We start from the raw sequence: 25,010 nt of genomic DNA, 5'->3' as shown, positions 1-25,010 counted from the left end.
ACACACATGGTGCACAAACATGCATGCAAACAGAACACTCATACATATCAATTTTTCCAACTTTTTTAGAAGAAAAATATTGGAAGAATTAATATTACCCACAAGTACCTTGACTATCAGAACAAAGTCCAAAAAAATGTTTAAACACTGTAACAAAATCAAGTACTCAAGAAAAAATTCACAAAGCCTAAAATTAAAAAAAAAAAATGTTCTAGGTGTTCAAAATATTCTAGAATTGTGACTCACAATAAAAAGAAAAAATTAATCAACATAAATAGAAATTACAGAATTAAGTGATGATACAAGTGAAAACTATTTTCAAAGTGCTCGATATGTTCAAAGACTTAAAAGAAATCATGAGCACAATGAGGAGAGAGATGTAACATGTAAAATCAAAACCTCTGCTCATTTGGATAGGCACAAAAGCATAACATCCAAAACAAAATTCCATTAGACAGGATTAAAAATAAGTCATACACTTGCAGAAATATAAAGGAATTTGAAAATATGACATTTGAACATATGCTGAGGAAATGCAAACAGAAGTCTGAAAAGAAAAACAAATAAAAATGCAGTCACCAGAGGGTCATGTGAACTGTTTCAGCCTCTGTAATTGTAGAAACCCAAAAGGAGAGGGGGGAAAAACACTGAAAAAAATAATCTGTAAAGATTTTTGTTGTTTGGGGTTTGTGGTATATTTTGTTTGTTTCTCAAATTTGATGAAAGCTTCAAATGTACGAATTCTTATAAACAGAAACATTGTTAAAATAATAACACACATCTTGTCATAAACTATATGCACTAAAGACCAATTGAAACATATTTAAAGTGTTAGGACTGAGAAAGTCAATCTGGGGCAAACATTTTTAAAAAGCATCAATAATTCCATTAAATATAAATTGTCTAAACCCTCCAATTAAAAGGCAAAGATGTTTCACGTTAATATTTTTAAGATTCAGCTATATGGTATCTACAAGAGGATAAGAAACCAACTTTAAATATAAATGCACATTCAATCTGAAAGTAAAGAAATATGCAAATGGACAAAACAAAATTCATGAGAAAGCTATAGTAAGTGTTTCATATAATGTAAAATATACTTTACAACAAGTTATACTATTAGCAGGAATAAAGAGGAATATTTCATTATGAGTAAGAAGCCTATTTGCCTAGATGGCTTTACAACTGACTGAAAATCAACAATGCATCATTTTGCAGCAAGAGCATTTGGGAAATATAGACAAAGCAAACTGATTTGAGAATATAATCCATTTCAGTTTAGAAGAATACGTGGTTTGTGATGTTGACAACCACTTTGATATATTCCTGGAAAGATTGCATAGATTTCCAAAATGCCCATGATCACTCCAAATACAACCCAAGGTGAGTGAAGTATTCTGAGGTAGAGTCATGGGATGCTGATGGTAGTCTTAGTTAATTAGATAATTTTCAAGATTTCAAAATAGAATTAATTAAACACATTACTAGACCCCCTTCCAGGGGTCATTTTGATGGATACAATATCGCCTAAGAAACCAGGAACCCCTGTGAAGGATTATCTTGTTTGGACTAACTAATGTGGGAAGATTCACCCTAACGATGGATGACTCTATTCCTTGGACTGGGAATGTGATGTGCATAAAAAGAGAAAGCTAACTGAGCACAGCATTCATTGTTCTCTTCTTGATAGTGGATGCCATGTGACCAGATGCTTCAAGGTCCTGCTGCCGTGACATCCTGACACACGGAAGGATTCGTAGAACTGTGAGCCAAAACAAACTCTGTCTCCCTTATGTTGACTGGTCAGACTATGCATCACAGTAAGAGGACAAGTATCTAAGAGGATAGTCATGTCCTCACATACGCAATGTCCACCTCAATGTGCTGCAGAGCTCAAACCATCCAACTTGCTCAACATTTCAATCTCCTCAGTTAGTATATAAACAGGGGAAGCTTGTTATGTTAATGCCTTTACATAACCAAAACTTAACAGAATTCAGAGATATCTAAAATTCATCCACATCTCCCCAGCTTTATATCAGAAATCTAAATCTTCTCAACTAGATCATTGGGATTAGTTCCCTACTCAGGGTCCCTCTTTTTTTTTTTTTTTTTTTGAGACAGGGTTTCTCTGTAGCTTTGCACCTTTCCTGCAACTCACTCTGTAGCCCAGGCTGGCCTTGTACTCACAGAGATCCGCCTGGCTCTGCCTCCCGAGTGCTGGGATTAAAGGCGTGTGCCACCACTGTTCCTCTTAATTATATTTGTTTAGCAAGTTTCTATTAAGGATATATGTCCTGTGCAATTTGAATAAATGTCTTAAAGGAACCCCAGGAGCTTCAATATTTAGGGAAGATGGTAATTAGCCAACATTCACAGTGTGGCATAGCTTTATAGATCCTTAAAACCCCCTACCTTTGTGTTCTGAGCTCACTATGTACACCCAAAACCTTAAGAATACCTGGCAGTTAGTAAATATTCAGGAAACATTGTTAATCAAATAAAAAAAATGAAAGATCATAGTTTGGAGATTGAAGAGATGGCTCAGTGCTTAAGAATATGTAATGCTCTTGGGGAGGACCTGAGTTCAATTCCCAGCATCCATGTTAGGTGACTCATCAACTGTCTAACTCAAGTTCCATGGGATCCAATACCCTCTTCTGGCCTCTGTAGACACCTGAACTCATATGCATATGCACACACACATACACACACACACCTGCATATACACATACACATAATTAAAAATAAATAATTTTTTTAAGATCAAAGTTGGAGACACATGGTATCAGAACACCCAAGCAAAGACAATTGAATGAGTCCTTAAAAGGAAAATAAGACCAAGGAATATAATATTTCAGCTGGGCTTCTGGCCAAGCAAACAATATAGAAAACCTTGAAGCAAAACAATAAAGAGAGAATTGCACTGAGGTCAGTGTGGTGTGTATGTTGTGAAAAGGAGGGGCAGGAAATCATGCTAAAGGAGTGAGATCACAAAGGACTTCCCATAGCATGCTGTAAAGTTAAAACACAGTAAGTACTAGGTGGATCACTGAAGAGAATTAAGCAAGCAGGTCCACAAGCAAACTTCCCCTTAGAACATTCATCCTGAAGCAATGTTGATTATTAACTGGAGAACAAATCCCCTCATAGACAAAGTAGCTCAATCTCAACAGTATGTGAGAACTGTAAACACTGTGGTAGCAAAGAATCTACTTTTTCATTTAAAAAAAATACTTCCAAACCAGAAATAGAACAAGAAGTAGATACATCATTTCAATAAAACTGGTTATATAACCATAGTGGAGGGTATTCTCCCGGATGCAGTGATTGTCAAGGTCATTCCATGTAGATAGCTAACCAGAAGCATGTCACAGACAAACCATTGAGTGATGTTGCCCCGAATAAGGGGTGTTCCCTAAGAGGACCTGTAACAAGTCTTTATCTGTCCCATCAACCAGCTCCCAAATAATGACAAAGAGACTTCTTATTAATTATGAAAGCTCAGCCCATACCTTAGACTTGTTCTTAACTAGCTCTTATAACTTAAACTAATCTATGCCTTTGTTTTTTGTTTTTGTTTGTTTGTTTGTTTGTTTCGAGACAGGGTTTCTCTGTGTAGCTTTGCACCTTTCCTGGAACTCACTTGATAGCCCAGGCTGGCCTCGAACTCACAGAGATCCGCCTGGTTCTGCCTCCCGAGTGCTGGGATTAAAGGCGTGCGCCACCACCGCCCAGCAATCTATGCTTTTATTAATCTGTGTTCTACCACATGGCTTTTACTTCTATCTCATTCTGTGTGTATGACTCATTCCCCATGGCTTCTCTTGCATGCCTCAATTACCTCCTCTTCTTCTCTCTGCCTGGAAGTCCTGCCTCTCTCCTACCTAGCTATTGAACATTCAGCTTTTTATTACACCAATCACAGCAATACATCTTCACACAGTGTGCAAATATTCTGCAACATTTCCCCCCTTTTTGTCTAAATAAAAGGAAAGGTTTTAACTCTAACATAATAAAATATATACAATAAGAACAATTATCAAGTAAGGATTACATTCAAAATGTCCAGTCCATTTGTATTTGGCAAATTTAGAGAATTTTTTCTACTATCTATTCTATCTTGATGAATCTAATGTTTTATATCTAAATCATTTTTATCATAACTTGTATTACCATCCTAAAAATATCCTTTTTGACCTTAAATCATTTTCTTAGATAAACAACTTAAGCTTTTATATCTCTCAATCTTTATAAACTTTACATCTCTTATGTGAACCTTCTTTTCTGAATTTGGTAACAAGGAAAACTGTAACTATAACTATCTGATCTTCCACCCCATCAGAGACCCAAAGAAGGAGTAAACAGGAAGTGCAGAGCAGGCAACTTCCAAAACTATAAAAACAACAAAGACATCTGGCTGCCTTAACAGTCACCCAAGTTTCCTCTGCAGCGTTGGGGCAGCCATCTTCAGTGTACAGGCCTAGAATATCTGACAGACTTTTTGTAAACCAGGAATTTTGAAGGACTATCTTACTTTGTCTTGGCAAAGTTTGCCAGTCACCTTCTTCTGTGTCCTTTTCATCCAATTTGGACAGCATACTGTCAGCTGTCAAGCATCAAGGCAAGGGCAGTTTCTTGCCCAGTGGCAAACTTTGCCACAGTGAAAGCAAACTCCATATGGAGGTTCTTTGATGACTAACATCCTTTTTTGAAGTAAATTGGTGCTGCCAGGAGCAGATGTATTTCACTGACATGAACAGCCTTATGTTATTAAAACATTTTTAAATGCCTTATTCTGTAGGTCTCTGAAGTGTTTGAAGACAATCTATTTAAAATATGTTTCTTGTTGACCTTGAAAGCATACCTAACATGACTATAAGTTTGATTGTTATAGATTACTAATTACTAACCTGTCTTTCTTTATTATCCTAAGTAGTTTTCAAGGACTAAAACCTTACATTACATTTTAAAATGAGCCACATAGGTTCAATACCTTAAACAGAGTAGAAGCATATATACAGTATAACAAAAATAACATTAAATTTGAATCAATATACAAGAATCCATACCAATGTAAAATATTTGAGACTAGTAGCTGTTTTTTAGTCTAAAAGTAGATTCAATAATCTACTCTTTTATCTTATCCTTTCCATACTCCCCCCTTTTTCTTTTCAGAAAGTGATCCTTGAATCTAAGCTCCCTTGCTTACTTTTTTTCCCTGACCATGACAAATAACAATTTGTAACCAACCCCCCAAATGATAATAAACATCCATAATCCACTGAATGATCAAAATTCACCTACTCCACCTCTTGCTAATGTAGTCATCGTGTTCTCTAGACTGCTTCCTATTGTCTGGAGGTGATGACATCTTTAGGGAACCCTGAAAAAAGTTGGAATAATGGTTAAGTCCTGGGAAAGCTAACTGTATTTTTTTTTTGTTTAGTCTCTATGTGATGGGAAAGTGTAGAGATTATCTGAAGTTTTGGCTAGATAGTCTATAAGGTTGGGCCATCTCAGCTAGTAGCTTTGAAGTTGTTCTGGATGCAAAATTCTGAGTAAACTGCAACAGAGGCATTCTAAGAAGCTGTATCACCTGGGCTACTTGTTTTCATTGGTGTCCAGACCTTTTTCTGAAAATACACAAACTTTAAAGATAACATATACATCTGCATTAACACAAGTATGGAATTGCAGTATGCACAAGTCAGCTAAAGATGATTTTTTGTTTTATGTTTGAGCAGGTAAAAAGGCAACTGTGACTCTTATAAGTCTGTTTGGAATGGATAACCAAATTGTCATGAGGACTCGGTAGTCAATAAGATTTACCTTGTCTCATCCAGTATCAGTGCTGTTCCCATGTCGAGGAATCAGCGTGTATGTCACCTGTCCTGCAGTCTTTCCTGGCTTTTTCCCTCATGTCTGTAGCCAAGATCCTCAGGAGGTCTCCCTCAAATATGGTCAAATATGATCTCTGTTAACTTTGAAGAAACTTATAGCATTTTGTTTCCTGTGGAAACAAAAGCACCTCTCCCCCAACACAACACAACACATTTTCTGACTTCCATTCTGAAGTCAAGACATTCTTAAAATATATACGTTGGCTTAATTTAACAGTTTCCATAATCCAATGTCTCTCAGCAGCTATTGTTTTTTGTTCATTAGCATTTAAAAAATGAAAATTAACAAAGCACCATATAAGATCCAAATTCCCTTGTATTGTAGATTTCCCATCTTTATGTGGCTTTTTTTTTATATTACTTTACTCTCTCTTTAAAGACTTTATTTTACTGTGGTTTTTTTTTTTACTACTTTTGAGTGTCTATGCCAGTTTTCTTTATTTAGCACCTAAGCACTTTTTAAAGCATATTGTACCTTTTTAGAGGTTTTCTGTGTCTGGACCAGGCTTTTTGTGTGTCTGAAGCATTCTCTGACTGCATCAGCCAAATCTTAAACTGCTAGGCTACCACTATGTGGCTCCACTTAACATATGGAACACAGACAGCTGGCTTTGCCCCACTAGGTTCCACGGGCGGCAGCAGGATCTGTATCTAAGCCTAACTGTAACATGAAACTTAAAATGTCTTATTAATAAAAACAAACCTGGAGCCAGGTATTGGGGTAAATGCTGAAAGATCAGAGAAACAGAACCAGCCACAGCTAACCTCACCTCGCCAATTCCTCAGCTGATCTCGTTTCCTTAAACTGGAAGCCTCTGTGTCTTCATCCAAATGGATCTCAGCTGAACTGCTGCTCAAAAGTCTAAAAGCTTAACCAGGCTCTAGTTCCTGGGCCTCACACCTTACATACCTTTCTGCTTCCTGCCATTACTTCTTGGGATTAAAGGTGTGTGTCACCATGCCTGGCTGTTTCCAGTGTGGCTTTGAACTCACAGAGATTCAGATGGATCTCTGCCTCCAGAATGCCAGGATTAAAGGTGTATTAGCCTTCTAAGCCTGAAACAGCACTGTGGCTCCTGGCTCCACCCACTTTAGCTTCCCAACATGGCAGTGGTACATTTACCGTCAGCTCTGGGAGCTATCATGGGTCTATGCTTTTATCCAAGCAGCATGTAGCCCCAAAACATCTTTTTTTGTTTTATATTAGCAAAGACTAAATCTACCACGCAGCTTAATGTGCCACTTGCAGAGGCCTCATTCCCGCCATACTGCAGGTTGAGCGCACATACTAGGAACCCACAAGTAGCTCAAACTGGCAGCTACCGCTCATTTGAGAGAGACAATTAGGAAGCTGTTTTTAGTTCCGTTTTAGAATCTTTTCTCAGGTTTTAGGTGGAAACTCTTGCCAACACGTTGGGCGCCATTTGTAGCTAGAGTTTTCCTGCCTGGCCCACAGTCAGGACAAATCTCTCTCACCTGCCAGTCCCACAGCCGCTCAGACCCAACCAAGTAAACACAGAGACTTATATTGTTTAAACTGTTTGGCCATGGCAGGCTTCTTGTTAACTGTTCTTATATCTTAAATTAATCCATTTTTATAAATCTATACATTGCCACATGGCTCGTGACTTACCAGCATCTTTACATGCTGTTTGTCATCATGGCGGCTGGCAGTGTCTCTCTGACTCAGCCTTCCACTTCCCAGCTTTATTCTCCTCCTTGTCCCGCCTATACTTCCTGCCTAGCCACTGGCCAATCAGTGATTTATTTATATAGAGCGATATCCACAGCAGTGTGTGCCACCATTTTCTGGCCACTATGTCTGTCTAGTGGCTGTTCTGTTCTCTGACCCCAGATAAGTTTATTAGGGTGCACAATATTTTGGGGAACACAATATCACCACACCTGACCATCCAGCGCTGGGAAGCTGCTGTGTCCACAATGCAGCAGGAGTTTCTACCTAGTCTCCCACTCCAACAGCACATAGGCTGCTCAAATGATCATCTGTATTTAAGTACACCTCTGTACTCTGCAAGCACCCAGCCTGCTTGAGAGACTAAGGTCGCCTGGAAGTCACACTTGACTCCATGTTCAGTTATTTTTTTCTTCAGTTTTTTCAGGCCCTATGTGGATTTACATGCCAGACACTGGGCACTATTTGTAAAGAGTCTTTCTCTGTCCTGCCAGCCAGCTCCCAAATAATGACATGGACACTTCTCATTAATTATGAAATATCAGCCTATAGCATAGGCTTGTTCCTAACTAGCTCTTATAACTTAAGTTAACCCATATCTTTATTAATCTACATTCTACCATGTGGCTTTTACCTTGATCCCATTCTGTGTATCTGACTCATTTCACGTCTGGCTGGCTTCTCTTGTGCACCTCAATTATCTCCTCTTCTTCTCTCTAGCCAGAAGTCCCACCTATCTCTCCTCTAGCTATTAGGAATTCAGCTTTTTATTATATGAATCACAGCAACACATCTTCTCATGGTGCACAAATATCCAACAACAGGGCCTCCAGTAGTATTTCATTTGCCACAACAGCAAGTTATTTCACTATCCTGAGACCCAAAAGTCACTGGGGTAAAGGTAAAAATCACACAAATGCTCCAGGCTCCAGGCAAAGGGTTGTGGGCCAGGCAGGGAGTGAGTGAGACTCTTCCTGTGGAAATACCTGCAGGGATGGTACTCAGGATTAGAGAGAAGAAGACAGAGAAATCCCATGGCCAATCACAAACTGCCAATAAGCACTGATGCTCAAAAGAATAAACAAAATCAATACAAGAAAAGGAAACAGGAAAACATTCTAAATGTTATCTTACCTCTCTCTGCTCCTAAAAGATAAGGTGGACAGAAAATCATAGATAGGAAGAATCTAAATAACAGGATTATTCAGGTAAGATTACTATCTAATTGATAGGTATCTAGCTGTATGCCCTAGTGGGAACTCATGAAAGTTGGGTCAATGGCTGTGGAGCCTGCATGGGACTGGACTAGGCCCTCTGCATGGTGAGACAATTGAGTAGCTTGATCTGCTTGGGGGGCCCCCTGATGGTAGGATCAGAATCCATACCTGGTGCATGAGTGGACTTTTTAGAGCCCACTACCTATGATGGGACACCTCATGCAGCCTTGAGGCAGGGGGAAGGGCTTGGACTTGCCTCTACTGAATGTCCCTCCCCATGGGAGGCCTTATCTTCTTATGGGCAGAGTGGGGCTTGGATTGGGAGAGGGAGGCTGTGGGGGGCAGGAGGAGGGAAGAGGGGGATCTTTGATTGGTGTGTAAAATGAATGAAAACAATTATAATTAGAATAAAAGTTAATAAAAAATACAAAAAAATTTTAAATTATGTAGGGGTTTGTTTTCAATACTAGCAGTACATCTCAAAAATCAGTTTTGTATTATGTCATTGGGAAAACCTTAATAAAATTTTAAGAACAGGAGTAGTAAATTTGATAATCTCTTCCCAAAAGCAATAAAGCTAAAAACATATCTAGACTAGAAACTGTACCACTTGTTTGTTCAGTGTGCAGGAAGAGGGTAGAGTGGCCTGGAGTAAAAACACGGGAGATAACCCATTGACAGAATTCTGCTGTGGACTTGAGATCTCAGAGGGAGGTGTGTGTGCTTTGAGAAATTAGTGGATGACAAAGCCATCATTAGCATTCAAAGTAGAAGACCCAAGTACCAGGCACAAGGCCCTGTGTTTGATTTCTGCAGTGTGCAGAGACGCAGGGCAGGGAGAGGAGGGAAGCCTGAAAGGGAAGGAGAAAAGTCTAAGAGCAGCATTTGCGAAAACACTGAGTTCATTTTCTGTCAACTTCATTTAAAAATGGCAGCTAGAGATTCGGTGGACGCCATCAGAACAATGAGATGACTCGATCCAGCTAAGTCTCAGAACAGAGATGGAATGAGAGGGGCATATTTGCGAACAATGCCTAAGTGACTTTCTGTGATGAGATAATATTCTGCAGAGTTGCTTTGAAGGAGGAAGCAAGGGGGCACAAGAGAGTCTGCCCTTCACAGATGTTTTTTTAAATGGGTGACCTCATATTGCATACGTGTATCAAAATGCCACACTGTATTTTATAAACATGTATAGTTATAATGTGGTACAAATTAATTTTTTAGTTAATAAATAAATATTTGAGAATATACAAAAGAAAAACATGCAGGGAAAAGCTTTAGGAAAGACTACCCAAAAGTATGTTGCTTCTTTTCGCATTTATTACATTTGTAAATATGGTTTCTGCAGCCACACTTCCTGCTACACTCTAAGTTGTATGAGAGTAGGATCCATGTCTACAGTGCTCACAGTTTTATTGCTCTCCTACCAAGTGTTCATTGAATAGAGTGTGAGCCATCACTATTAACATCCAGAGTAAACAGAAAGATTAATCAATCCATTTGAACTCCCTTTGTTCCAATCTCCATTTCCTATTCTGCTTCTAGGTATAGCCTATTTTAGCCCCCTTTATATTTCACACTCAGCCTCTCTATTTGGTTAGCTCTTTTCTTCGTTCTGTGAGAAATCTATAAGAGAATGTGGTTTCTGTAAGAAGTATCAAATGTCAATGTTACATGACAGTGATAAAAATTAAAGTCTTATATCAAATCATCCCTTATAGAATACTGATATCAATAATAACAGGACAAATAAGGACCTTTTAGGAATTTTCACAGTATACCATACTTAGAAAATAATATTTATAGCATACTATGGAGAACAGAGATAACTATATTATGCATTGGGACTGAGAAGCCAGTCGAGGACTGGTAGACTCAAATGCGCAGATAGATCTGTAAACCACTTGTAGAGCATAGACTAGAAAGTACCCTTTAAGACCTGTCCTTCATTTCCAACCTTACAAGACTTACAGCTACACTTGTAAGTACACACTGATACTGTTTATTGTTAGAGTGTAGTATAGAGGGACAGATTGTCAAGGTTTGAACCTGACTGTCAATAGGAAGGTGATCTTCAGAAAGTTACTAAACACCTTGTGTTTCTTAGTTTCTTCTCTTATATAATGAAATGTTGACTCCCTACTCCATGTGGCTGTTATGGAGAAGAAATGACTATGAACAAGGTACTTAGATCAGCATCAGACAGTAAGAAAATATGGTGTTCTTATTACGTCAATTGCTTAAAAGGGAAGATCTCATCTTGCAGTGTTCTAGCAGATCTTGGAACATAATGTTTTGCTCTAAGTGTGCATGGTCTCTCATCTTTTACAGTGTATGTGGACAAAATTTTATTCAGTATAGTTTACAACTGGGGAAATGCTAGATCAATTGTGAAGAAAGTAATGGAAAGAAAATATATAATAAATCAATAAAAATTCACTGAAATCATCATACTAATTATGTTTATAAATCTAAAAATACAATTTTATAATTATGTAGGAAGGAAGCTAGTCATTCTCTGTTCAACAAAATTATGAGTCATAAAGACTTGAAAAATGTTGGGCTTTGATGATGCAGGCATTGCTCAATTACTACTACAACTTTTAATAGGGCTTTTGTCTCTACTGCCTCATTCTGAAGTCTATAACTTACAAATTAAATAACCTAAAATAAAACAAAATACCAATAATCTCCATCAAACTCAGATTGTAGCTAATAATCACTCAAGAGTAAATCCAGGTCCTAAAGGAGATTGTGTTTGGGATCTAAAAGAAAAGAAGAAACAAGAAAGCTCTCAGATTAAGATTGATTGTGTAGCTGCATCCTTTGTATAGAATATTTGATACAGGACCAAGGATAGTCCTAAAAATAAATCTGACTAAGACAAAAGAGTAAACCACCAGCTCAGAGACAGTCGAGGAGTGCAGTGGGCTGAACACATGCCAATAAAGACTAATTTACGACCCTATGCCAAATCCCCTTCAGAATTGTCTTTGTAGAGACAGCTAAGCTCAGGAACCCAACTTCACTTGAATGGTCTGAGCAGAGAGGACTCAACTTGGAAAGCCCACCTAGGACTATTACAGAGAATTCTTTGCTAGGTTTTGTTGATGGTGTTATAGGATTAAAGCCCATAGCATTCATACGAACAGGCATAAAATATGTTAATTATTTTTTCTAGAGCAAGTATATAACAATCTTTGTAAGGTGACATTTTAGTGCTAATGGGTAAGTTTTAGCCCTGCCCTTATTTAAATGAGGATAAAAGTATAGAAAATAATAGGGAAGAGAATTTCTTCAAAGAATATTGAGGAGTTGTGCAAAAAAAGAAGGACAAAAGTAGTTATGACTTATTGAAAAAGTACATCTATCATGTTGGAGGAGGAAATGAATGAAAGGTAGTTAAAAGAAATTTTAAGGACAAAATCAATAATTTTGGGAGACCATATGTGGGTCACTAAGACCTCATATACAGTCAAACTAATAAGAAGCCAAGAAATCTTGGATCTTTGCCATGACCACAATAGGGTGAGCCAAGAACATCCCAGAGTAAAACCGAGACAGAATTATGCATGCATCTCTCCTAATTCCTAGCTGATGCACTGGCCCAAACTAATTACAACGTAATGAAAAAAATTCACTTGCAGATGAATAACCTTCCTTAACCCCAACCTCAAATTTGCTCCCTCTGCAGTCCTTCCTAGTTCAGAAAAAATAGCTGTCCCATTCTTCTTGCAGATGTTCAGGCCAAATGCATGCAGTCAAATTTTATTCCTCCCATTCCTTTACACTCAGTATCCAATTGCACTTCAAACCACATCTATAGCCCAACCTCCTCTTGTTGCTTCCTCTGGAAACCTGGTCTGTACCATTTCCCAACACCCACATCTTACAAACACATCTTTCTGCTCCATTTCTCCTGTCCCTGTTACCTTCCCAATCTGCTCTCAACACAGTAGGCAAAGTCGTGCTACTAACATTCAAAGCAGAACTGTTCTTCTAGCCAAAATCCTATAAGGTTCACTTTGCTTCACCAAAATGTGTGTGTGTGTGTGTGTGTGTGTGTGTGTGTGTGTGTGTGTGTGTGTGTGTGTGTGTTTAGGGTCTCACTTTTTAGGCTAGCCTAAAAATTGCTTTGTAGACCAGGCTGACCTTGAACTCAAAGACATCCTCCTGCCTCTGCCTCCCAAGTGCTGGGATTTAAGGCCCCTGCCACCGTGTACAGCTGCCAAATTCTGGCAATGACCTGGCTGGCCCTCCCCAGTGAACCACCATTGCACTGTTGCCTCTGTCCCCACCACTTCCTGTTGGGCTCAGTCTTTACCCTCACAGTGGCCTCCTCTTCCGTTTACACAGAGGATGGTCTTATATATAGGTCAACTCTCCCAGTTCTCGTGATCCCAGTTACCCATGCTTTCATTTCTCTGTTCTTCACAATGCTTGTTAATCTCTAACAGAAAGTTGTTTTTCATCTAACTGTCCTTTCCTTAAATCACAAGTGGCATGTGTCTTTTGTCATTCATTTACTGGCCTAACCCAAGCAAAATGCTTTAAATGTTATCATATAGATACAATGTTCAAAATATTTGTTAAAAGAAAAAAAGATCAGTAATTACATGCCAGGCAATGTACAGAGCAGTAATTTCTCACTTGCAGTACTGTATGAGAATAAACTGGGTGGTATTGGCAGACTAAGGAGATGGAAATGGACATGGTATTAATTCAACAAAAGTGTACCTGTTATGGATAAACTAACAGAGGGGAAAATCAATGTAAGTAGCTTCAACTGCTAAAAACACAGATAGGCATTGCATACTAGATACATGTATCTCTGAACATCAGAAAGTATAATACAGCAGAAGAAACTCTTTCTATTCCCTGTGAAGGAATTCAAGTCACTCAATACCTGGAAAATTCAAAAGCTAGACCTTGGAGAAAAACACATGGCAGAGAAACTCTGCCTCTTTAGACCTATAGGTACCCAAGTTCCAGCCTCTACTCCAGTAAGAATTTGCAGATAAAATGAAAAGGAGATTGAGCAACTTCCCCAACAGGACAGGCTTTAAGGGCCCAAGACATGGCATTGCTTCTCAAAAAAATGGTGGCAGTAGTAGGTGACTTATGTCAAAAATTGTCTGTCTTTAGCACCGCCCAGTAGTGTCAGAAGCCAGATAGAAGAATATTGGAATTCAAAAGGCTTTGACTCTGGTGGGTGGCATAGGTACATCAAATCAAAGGGCACAATACAAATATGACTTGATCAGAGGAGTTTAGAGTACTTTAAACTTCTCCCTTAAAAAAGCATGATAAAGTTTATCCTAGTGAAATTGGAGCTACTTTCACTTGCTGGCATTTTACTCAGACATTATTATGTTGTTTAATTCTATTCTCTGTAAAGTCTCTGGTTAGTGATCTAAGCGGGCCTAAATGGGTATCAAGACAAAACAGGGGCTGGGTTTCTGTTCTTCATTCATTATTGTAGAGATTCACCACTGAATGAAAACAATGAAATAAAAGGAAAAGGACATGACTGCTCCTAGGTATGGTGAGGAAGAAAGTTTATTGTAGATAAAAGGGAGGGCATAGTCAGAGGCAGGGACATCTGGGACAGTCCAGAGTGGACATGACCCTGAGCCATGTGAGGAGAGGGGGAGGGGGAGGGAGAGGGGAGAGAGGGGGACCAGGTGCAGCAGCCAGGAGGGCAAAAGGTAGAAAAAGGGGGGAGGGGGATGAATTACACAGGGAAGAGCCTCCAGGGAGAAGAGCAACCCAGCCCAGGCTGGAGAACTCAGGGCAGAAGGTTGGGTGTGCCAGCCATACCCTGTAACAGTTAAGGACTGAGGGATGCTGGGAGAACCTGGCGGCCAGGTCAGCTTTGATACCTTAAGTAGACACCGTAGCCATTTTTCCCAGGGTTTCAAACCTAAAAAGTGCCACTCAGCTCAAGAAGACATGTAAAGAAATCAGAGGGTATATACAGTAGGGTCAGGAATCTTTTACAAATGACATAATCTCACCTGTTACAAGTTTCATTTTTTAAAAAACTAAGGGCAATGTTAAGATATCAAGGAGGAAAAACACATCCTTCATGTTTACACATGAAGAAATTCTGCTAGACTTATGAGCATAATGTCTTTCAAATTGAATATGGAAATAAGATGAACTAAAATTGTCCCCATCTATTAGGATCTGTGCCTGCAAATCAGGAATATCTGGTCTACCTTCTCTAGCATGGTGAGAAAGAATCTGGTACGTGACAGGAGCATCTGAAGACAGCTCAACCTCTAAGGTAGTTACAAAGTCCCTTTGCTCATTGCTCCATGTGAATTAGATTTTCTGTATTAAAGGTATATTTATGTTTAAATCTACCTCTCAGGTGCTTGTCAATTTAATAGGAAGAATACATTATAGTTACAGCATCCAATGATGTTGACAAAATAAATATAATAGCTGCTCCAGTGGTTCTCTATGACCCCCACCCTGGCCCCTATATATGAGACACTTAAATGTAACTGGGTGTTCATGTCCCTTGCAGGTGTCCTATATTCAGAATGTTCCAAACCTGACTTCTAATCTTTTTAACTTGTTTCTTTCTGTCTCCTCTCCGTTAGTCAGTGGTCATTCCATTCTTCCAGGTATTCAGGCAATAATGAGAGTTCTGAGTCCCTCAATTTCTCTCACACAGCCAGTTCCACAGGAAATATTCTCAGTTGTCTCTGTCCTATCCAGATGGAACACACCTGCATGATGTCTTCAACATGTACCAGCCTCCACTGACATTACTCACATTGGAGACACCACCACAGCCCTCCAACATTACTATAGTGAGCCTCAGCAGTGGGTTGAACAGGACAGTCCCCAAATTCACATCCACCACCCACCTCAATGTGCATTCATAGATGTAATTAACTTTGATCTGGTCATACCTGATTTGGGTGGTTCATAACCCAATGGCTAGCGTCCTCTAAGCAAAGAAACCAGAGAAGTACAGATATCAGTACAGGGAAACGCCACATGGTATTGGAAGCAGGGTGGAGCAAGACATCTGCAAACCAGGGATGCCAAGGCTTGGGAGGAGTCAGCAGAAGCTGAGGAGAGGCAGCAAAGCACCCTCCCCAGAAGCTCTCAGGAAACACGGCCCTGCTGACACTTTGATTTCAGACCTCGAGTCTCTACTGTGCTAAGAGAATAAATCTCTGTTGTTTTCAGCCAATCTGTGGTTCCTTGTCACAGCAGTCCTAGGAAGTCACTCTGCTTTCACCCTTTGCACCATAGTAGTTTCAGCTTGACATCCAGTGTGGCCTTTAATGTGTTGCCTCCTGTCACTGTCCAAGCCATCCCCTCATGACTTTCATTTTCACTTGATAAAAACAAGGACTCACTGTGCTTCCTGGTCACCAGGGACCTCGCTCCCTCTTCCCTTTTATTCTCCCTCTATCTGGTGATCTCATCCCAGTCTTCCTGCTCATCCTCAAATATACCAGCTGTGATCCCAGCCCAGAGACTTTGTTCTAGCTGTACCTCCAACCGGCCCATGCTTCTCTGACCTCTGCCTGAACTTTGATCCCCTACAAGATGCCTAGTATCCCCCTGAATGCTACAGCCTTCCCCTCCCCCCAAACTCCTTCACCAGTGCTTCTTCTCCTCTTTATACTTGTGATGTCGGTTGCTGTGTATGCTAAACTTACTAAAATGTTTAATTGTTCTCACCTTCTTTATTCTGCTAGAAAGTAATCTCTTCACAGGAAGGAATTTCTCTTCTCTTGGTCACTGTTGTCAGCCACACTCAGGACTCATCAAAAGATATATAATGAAAGTTGTGTGTATAATTGTAAACTTTCTAATAGTCATGCTACAGAGACAAAAAAAATGAAGCAACTGAAATTGATTTTAATGATATGTTTGGTTTAAATCAGGAGATATGAAATATTTATCATTTAATGTGTAATCACAAAGTAAATATTAATATAGTATTTCAACTTTGTCACATCTATACAATCTATTATGTGCTTTGCATTAACAGCACATGACAACTCAGGCCAGTCCTATTTCAAGGACTCTTGGGCACATACATATGCTCTGAGCGGCTTTCCTGCCAGAGAATGCAAGCTTGGGACACGTGCTAAGCACAGCTGATATTACATAGATATTACTAAATTAATAAATGTTTGAACAAAGTGTCATTTTTGGTTCCACTGCTTACACAGAGCAAAACCTTCAATGGAGCAGGAAAGGGGAGCTGAAAAGAGGATTGGGGCTAGACAAACAGACAGAAAAGACAAAATACACACAATCAGATTCCTGTCAGGAGCCTGGGAGAGAGCCGAATTGGTAAAGTGCTTACCTGAAAAGTGCAAGGACCTGACTTTAATCTCTAAAACCCAGGTTAAAAAGCAAAACAAACTGGACATGGTGGTGCATCCTTGTTAACACCAGCTCTAGGGATATAATGACAGGTACAAATCCTTAGGACCCATTAGCAGCCAGTCTAGCCTACCATGGAAAGTTCCCGGCCAGTAAGAGAACCTGTGTCAAAAAACAAGGTGGACAGCATCTGAGAAACAACATGTCAGGTTTACCTCTGGCTTCATGCAAGCATAGACATGTACAGATGCATAAACACACTTGTATACAGAGAGAGAGAGAGAGAGAGAGAGAGAGAGAGAGAGAGAGAGAGAGAGAGAGAGAGAGAGAGAGAGACTCCTGACATAGCTATCTCATAAGAAAGCCTAGACATCAGCTTGCACAGAACTATTGGACAAATTTCTTGAACACCATCTCCTTGGATGGGCAGACAGGACACAATATGACAGTGGTGGTTTGGAATTCAATAATGTCCTTCATAGATGTTCTATTCAAAGAACAACCCAATTCTTGTCCTAAAATTTCTTGTTGAGTCTGAGGTTGACTCCAACAAATGTACACTCTTGCACACAAGGAGAGCCTTTGCCCAACAGAGACTGCAGCCCAGCTGTTGGGCAGGTCCTCTTGCTTTACAACTTTCTTATGTTTAAAAAAAAAGGAAAAAAACCAACCAAACAAAACAAAACACATGGGTTTGTCTGGCAGACACTAAAGGACAGCTTCTGCTCTTGGACTCAAATGCACTGGTGTAAATTAAAACATGAAAGGTAGTCCGAGGCTTTACAGCCTCCTTTGCCACCATGCTGGCCCCCTGGGGCTGGGGATGGCCACTTCAGAGTTTCCCAATGCTGGCATGTTTACTTAGTGCCGGGAATGTGATTGCGTAAATTAAGAGTTCTGACACAAACACCCCATTAGCTCACTCTAAATCGCATGATCACTAATCTCTCATAATTTACTGTGCATGAATGCTATAGCGCTTCTTGAAGTGCCAAAATAAACTGTCAACAGCTTCAAAATATAGCAGCCCATTAATCTGCTCAGAGCAAGGCCCCCAGATCTTCCTTTCATTAACGGTATGAATGAAAAAGCCTCTTCACTTCTTAAATATTCATACCAAGACCTTACCTCTCCGTCCAACTGCTTGTCCAATCTGCTTCTACTTCCAAAATGACATTGGGGCCACAACTTGTCACTTAACCATGTCCAGCAATTTCTGCCTTGACACATCCTTCATAGAAAGTATTTTGAAGAAATTTCTTATGTTTAAAATTGCAGACCTCTCTTTTGAATAATGCCCTTATGAAACTAGATTAAGACTACAGTATAGAAACATGAACTACTCAAACGATTAAGCATTAACCCATGAACAGGCTGGGCAAGTGATTACTAAAACTAAGAATTGTGTTTGCATGGCTTAATTTCTAGTCTATGGGCAATGAAGATCTATGTATCTCAGAGCTATTACCAGCCCTCCTTCTCCCCTCCTAAACTTCCCTTTGGATGAAAGATTTAAAAATATAGCATATTAAACTATACCAGAAAGTTCACATCTCACTGTAGAACAACTGTGCCTCTCTCCACCCCAAGTGCTACAGGAGTCCAAGGAAACCAGGAAAGATCCATGCAAACAAATGCTTCGGACATCAGGGAGCTGCCAAGGTTCCAGAGTGGTGGTGTGTTGGAAATGATCTTCATTTTCCTTTACTTTCTAGATTTTCCTGGAGTCAGACTTAAGGTTCATCATCAAGACATGTGCAATTGTTATCATTTAGAAGACGGGATTAGAGGGTGGGTGGAAGTATAGGCAGAACAAGGAGAGAGGAGAATTCTGAGAAGTGGAAGGCTGAGGCAGAGAGATGCTGCCAGCCGCAGCCAGGAGAAGATGTTAAGATACTGGTAAGCCATGAGCCATGTGGCAACTTAGAGATTAATAGAAATGGGTTGATTTAAGATATAAGAACAGCTAGCTAGAAGCCTGCCACGGCCATACACTTTATAAGTAATATAAGTCTCTGTGTGTTTACTTGGTTGGGTCCGAGCAGCTGCAGGACTGGCAGGTGAGAGAGATTTGTCCTGACTGTGGGCCAGGCAGGAAAACTCTAGCTACAGGTGGGTCATCTGATTTGGGGGAAATTTTCCTTTAAAATGAAGGCATAGCCCAAGCCACCATACCCTCGATTCAACTTCTGTCAAAATAAAATTTACCTACAGTACGGCAGGATGAGATGAAAGCCATGCAAACTTTGATACATTTTGAACATAACCATTTTATAGTTAACTTTCCATTATATTCTATGTCTCTTAAAAATGCTTTTGCCAGAATGAAGATAAAGCTCAATGGGAGAGTCTTTGCCTAATGTGAGGCCTTGAGTTCAGTCTGAGTCATTAAAAAGTGCTTCCTCTACACTCACTAACTGTTTCCCTTGCAGACAACCATGGAAAATGTAAATGATTTTCTATACATGTTTAACGTCTATATACTGTTTATAGTCTGAATAGTTGTACTTTACTAAAAAAATATTTTCTAAAAAGAAGTAGCTTGCTAATATCATTCCAATAATGGAAAGTTCTCTTATGGGCTATTGCCTAGAGGCAGATATACCATGAGGGTTAAAAAAAAATAACCTCATAGCAAAGAGGATGTTTTGCAAATTTTAAAAAACACTGCTCAATCTAACTTGTATCTCTATATATATTTCATGAAATAAATTTTGAGCTATAATATTAAATTCTTAGCTTGGGATTTTACTGATTTCCCTCTAAAAATAAAGTATTTCTCAGAGTATCATTCATTAATAATAAGAACACATGCATATATATGTGCATATATATTTGTGTGTATATATATATATATATATATACTTGCATGTGCACACACCCATGCATTCAGCCGCAGATGCCAAGATCACAACAAATTCTTCCCCTCCTCTCTTTGGCACACATACTCCATCCTTACTCATCTCTCATATCCTCACTGTGCAGATTGTCCGAACCTGTAAGCCTCTAGCGCTATCCACCACTTTCTCGCAGATTTTGCATCATAATTCCTAAGATCCAATCCAGAATTAAGGAACCTGTAAAATTACTGATTGCTTTTATGTCTTGCTAGTGGAAGAGGAGTAAAATATGTAAAGACTATGATAACTATACCAGTAAAGTTTACTCCATGGAACTAGCAAACTGTTGGAAATATGAAAGTTTTGATTAGTTTCACCTCTGTGTGTCTGTGTATATGTGTGTGAGTATGTGTGTGTGTGTGTGTGTGTGTGTGTGTGTGTGTGTGTGTGTGTGCATACATGCCTTGCTGTGTAGCTCTGGCTGGTCTGAAACTCTCTCAAACTTGAACTTGCAGTGATCTCCTGCCTCTGCTCCATATTCCCACTACTGATATTACAGGCATGCATCACCACAGCTAAGAATGTGTTTGAGCCGGGCGGTGGTGGTGCATGCCTTTAATCCCAGCACTGGGAAGGCAGAGCCAGGTGGATCTCTGTGAGTTCGAGGCCAGCCTGAGCTACCAAGTGAGTTCCAGGAAAGGCGCAAAGCTACACAAAGAAACCCCGTCTCAAAAAACCAAAAAAAAAAAAAAAAAAAAAAAAAAAAAAAAAAAAAAAAAAGAATGTGTTTGAGAGGAATTATAGATAAGGGAGGGAGTCTAAGAACTCTCATTTGTAGAAGTTGAATTGGAAATGAGCTGAAAGAAACCAGTTTCTGCTTTTAGCAGTTGTAGAATATACCTATAAGCCTAGGGGTTGTAGAATACACCTGTAAACCCAGCAGTTGTGGGATATACCTGGAAGCCCAGCAGTGGTAGAATACACCTATAATTCCATGGTCTCAGCACTTTGGCAGACTCAGAGCAGAGATGAAGAGTTCTAAGTCCTCTAGGCTCTATGACGCTCTCCTTCCACCCCTAAAAATGTCCTCATCCAGGTATCCAAGATCCTGCTGGAACAACAGACCAGCACAACGAATAAATGGTCTGTTCCACCAACCAACAGGAAAATCATGTTTATAATTTTACTTTTTGCGGTCCGTTTTCATTCATTATTGGCCACAAACTCTAAGGTAGACTCTATGAAACTGATGGTAACTTTTATTAACCTATAACAACCTAGAGTTAGGAAAAGGCAAACCTCCCCTGGTATCTTCTTCATGTGTCCTTTTCCCCCACATCAAGGAACTGTAGCACCAGTCCAGCCTGTGTCAGCTCCCCACCTGGTCTACCTGCTAACCAGATGCTCAGCACTGAGTCTCAAGCGTCTTCCGTGGTTTCTTTCCCCTTGACCCACTGCCAAATGTTCACGGAAACAGGGAACTAGATCCCCAAAAAAGAACTCTTGCTTTCCGAAGACACCAAATTCTCCTACCTGAAAGAAAATTGCATGCTGTTGCACACTCAAACTTCAATGTAATGCAGTCATCTAGAAGTCTAAAAGAATTAGGAATGTTGACACCAGTGATTTGAGGGAGGATTCACCACCAATATCCTAATATCCAGCTTGGCGTCTTGAATACTTCAAGCCAGAGTAAACAGCAGAAAGCAGAGATGTCTCTCTGGTTTGCCCTTACCCCTCCTCTCTAAAGAAGAACATAAAACCTACGAAGGAATTTCTGCCCGTCTTATGCTGCCAGGCTTTGTTTGATATGTTTAAAAACAAGTCACTGAAAACTAGCATGGTGTTTTGGTTGAAATATGAAATGCCCCTTACAGGTTCACATGTTTAAATTCTTGTTCCCTGGCTGGTGGCTGGGAAGGTTGTAAAACTTTTAGGAAGTAGAGCCTCAAGGGAGGAAGTGAGTCCCTGAGGGGCGGGTCCTTGGGCCTTATAGTCTGGCTCCATTTTCTGTTTATGTCCTCCTTTCTGAGTTTGGGTACCACGTGACCCGCGAGGTTCCTATTCTCCCTGCTATGTCTTCCCTGTCTACTGCCATGTCTGCCCCATCATGATGGACTGTGAGCCAAAGTAAGCACTTTCTTGTTTAAGTTACTTTTGTCAGGGTGTTTCATCCCAGCAACGAGAAGGTAAATGAGAAAGGCAGAGGGTGAGGAGCTAGGTCGGAGCACTCGGGGCCGGGATATGTGTAAGCCAGAGCAAGGTCTGTAATGCGCAGAACGAGCGCTGGCGGGTTTTCCTGAACAGACTAAACACGGGACAGGAAATCAGATGACTGGAGTGCTGAGATCGCTTTCCATTGCCAGAACGGCTAGGTCTTCCGGGCTTAGTCTCAGGCTCTGTTGCCTCAGAGCGTTTAAAACCAAGAAGCAATATTTATTTGAGGAAAGTAGCTCTTACTAGCCATCCCCGTAAAACCCAAGGTCCAAATCCCTCCTCAGCAATGTTTCCAGGCTCCAGAAGCCTTTGCTTCTCTTTGGTGAACAAGATGTAACAGCTAGTTCCTTTTCTGCAACAATCACCAGACAAAAAGAATGGTTTCAGCCTGGACAGACACACTTTTTCAGCTAAATTGAACAGAACAATGCCCAATGGTACCATTATCCACTGCTATGCTTATTTTGTTAATTGTAATTAAAGTTACCATGAACTATAGCAGGTAATATGCTTGCACGTTACAAACATTAACTCACTTTATTCCTCAAGTCGATAGTATCGGTGTATCCTCTTTCACACATGAAGACAAAAAAAAAAACTTTTAAAAATTATTGATCTTACTGTAAAGCTATTAAGTAATAAAGAGTATTAAGCCACTTCATTATAGTGCTGCTTATATGGAATATGTTTTTATTGAGCACTTATTATGTGGTAGTGATAAACTGTGTTTGATCCTTTAATACTGATCACATAAAATACTTTAATAACCCCATTTTAGTGCTGGGACAGCTAAGAGAAGACCAATAATTTACCAAAAGTCACACTTGCAAACAAGGAAGTGCAAGAGGCTCTATCTAAACTGAAGCCTGGACTGGAGTGTGTACTTTTACCAAGTTCCTGATGCTTCTTTCAGACCACAGTGTCTCTGAACGGTGTAGAGGAACCAATATCTGAAGCCCATAGGCCTTCATTTCTAACATCCCTCCTCATCTAAGCCCTAATCTTCCATCAGCCATTAGCACGTTCAGCTATTTCCAAGCTGAAGCTCATTCTCAGTCCCTCAGTGTGATTATTTATCCCCTGTAAGCATTATAAACAGCACTGATATGGAATTAGCTACACTTTGGACCACATTTCAATCTACTGAAGTCTTTCCAAATGCCCTAGGACTTCAGCTTCCACTTTTAGGTATCACATCATTAATGATTATTAATGTGAGAGCCAGAGTGGGTGTTTCAATGTAAACAGCGTCAGTGACTAAGAAATCTCGAGAGCGAATGCTCAGACTCCTGCTACCAGAGCAGACTTGGGCTCTGCTCAGAATAGCTGCAATCACAGCCTAGGACTATCCCTGGAGAATCAGGGATGTGATATATAACAAGGCACTTTAAGATGCACAATTCTTGAGATTCAACTTATTTATCTTTTCCATGTTCCAAATTTAACTTCTGGTTTTAATTTAAAATCACCATAAACTATTTATAACTTATCAGTAAAATATACATTTACAGAAAGTCATTCCTAGGTCACAGAAGAATTCTTCGGTTTTGTTTTAGGGAAAGGAGAAATGAGTCCAGAGCATCATTGTTAAAGTCTGTTAAATGTGAACACATGTCTCTGCATCCCAGAATCCCAAAATGGAGAGTGTTCCTTCACCCCTCAGTTTGTATATTTTATAGCAGATCCAAGTTTGGGTTAAGTTTTTGCAAAGCTTTACTGGCTTTCATAGACTTTGTCTGGTGGTCAAGTTACATCCTTACTGGAACTTGAATGTGAATCACTTCCCATCCATGGCCTGCAGTCAACGGCTGTCTTCAGTAAAGCCGTGTGAAATAGCGAAATTTTAAACTTGAACTCAATATATGACTAGTTGTGAAATAAAGTTTCTTGATCATTCTTGTTTATCCTGAAACTGACAGACAGGTGTGCATTATTCTTCTAGAGGCTTCCAATGAGGTCAGAGGAAAATACATTCCATGAACACTGTACAGCGAATTCTGGTAATACACAGCTGGTCCCAATTTTTAAAACCAAAGTTCTACAGTCAGGATCGTAGAGCTGTGGCTTTCAAATTCAGAAACGAATTAGGATGAGAAGCCCAAGCCGAGGGAGCAGAGTCCAGCACAGCTCAGCCTTACCACCATCATTTTTTCCTAGCTAGAGATAAAGGATTCTCACATTCCATAAATTGCCTATTCAGATAGCAGCAAACATAGTAGGTAAGAAGTGTCTATTTATAAATGGACAATTTCTGGGACCACATGTGACAAGCATTATTAAAAAACAAAACAGAAACAGGAAATTCTGTAGCAAGTGTAACGCAATTATTTCTAGCCCAAATAAATCATATAGACTATTAAGTAGCATAGGCATTAACAATACACTAATATTGTATTTTGGTACTGTATACTAATGCCTCAGTATCACCCAGGCAGGATCAGTGTCAGATTCAAATCCAAATCCAAAGATGCTCAAGTCCCCTTTATAAAACTGCGCAATTTGCATATAGAATGTGCAATATTCTATATATAAATATATATACTAAATATATGTTTGTATGTTTGTTTTAGTAATATTGTTTATTAATATAAATATATATTTAGTACATATATGTGTGTATGTATATATATCAGTATATATATATATATGTATACTCTTACATTTTAACTCCTTTCTGGGTTATAATACCTGATACAGCATAAATGCTATGCAAATAGTTGCTATAGTGCATTGTTTAGGGAAGGGTGTCAAAAATACTCTGTATGAGCTAATA

Source organism: Peromyscus californicus, unplaced genomic scaffold, assembly GCF_007827085.1.
Source record: "Peromyscus californicus insignis strain IS unplaced genomic scaffold, ASM782708v3 Scaffold_9__1_contigs__length_137607984, whole genome shotgun sequence".
Taxonomy (NCBI): Eukaryota; Metazoa; Chordata; class Mammalia; order Rodentia; family Cricetidae; genus Peromyscus; species Peromyscus californicus.
Note: the sequence above shows the minus strand (reverse complement) of the source record.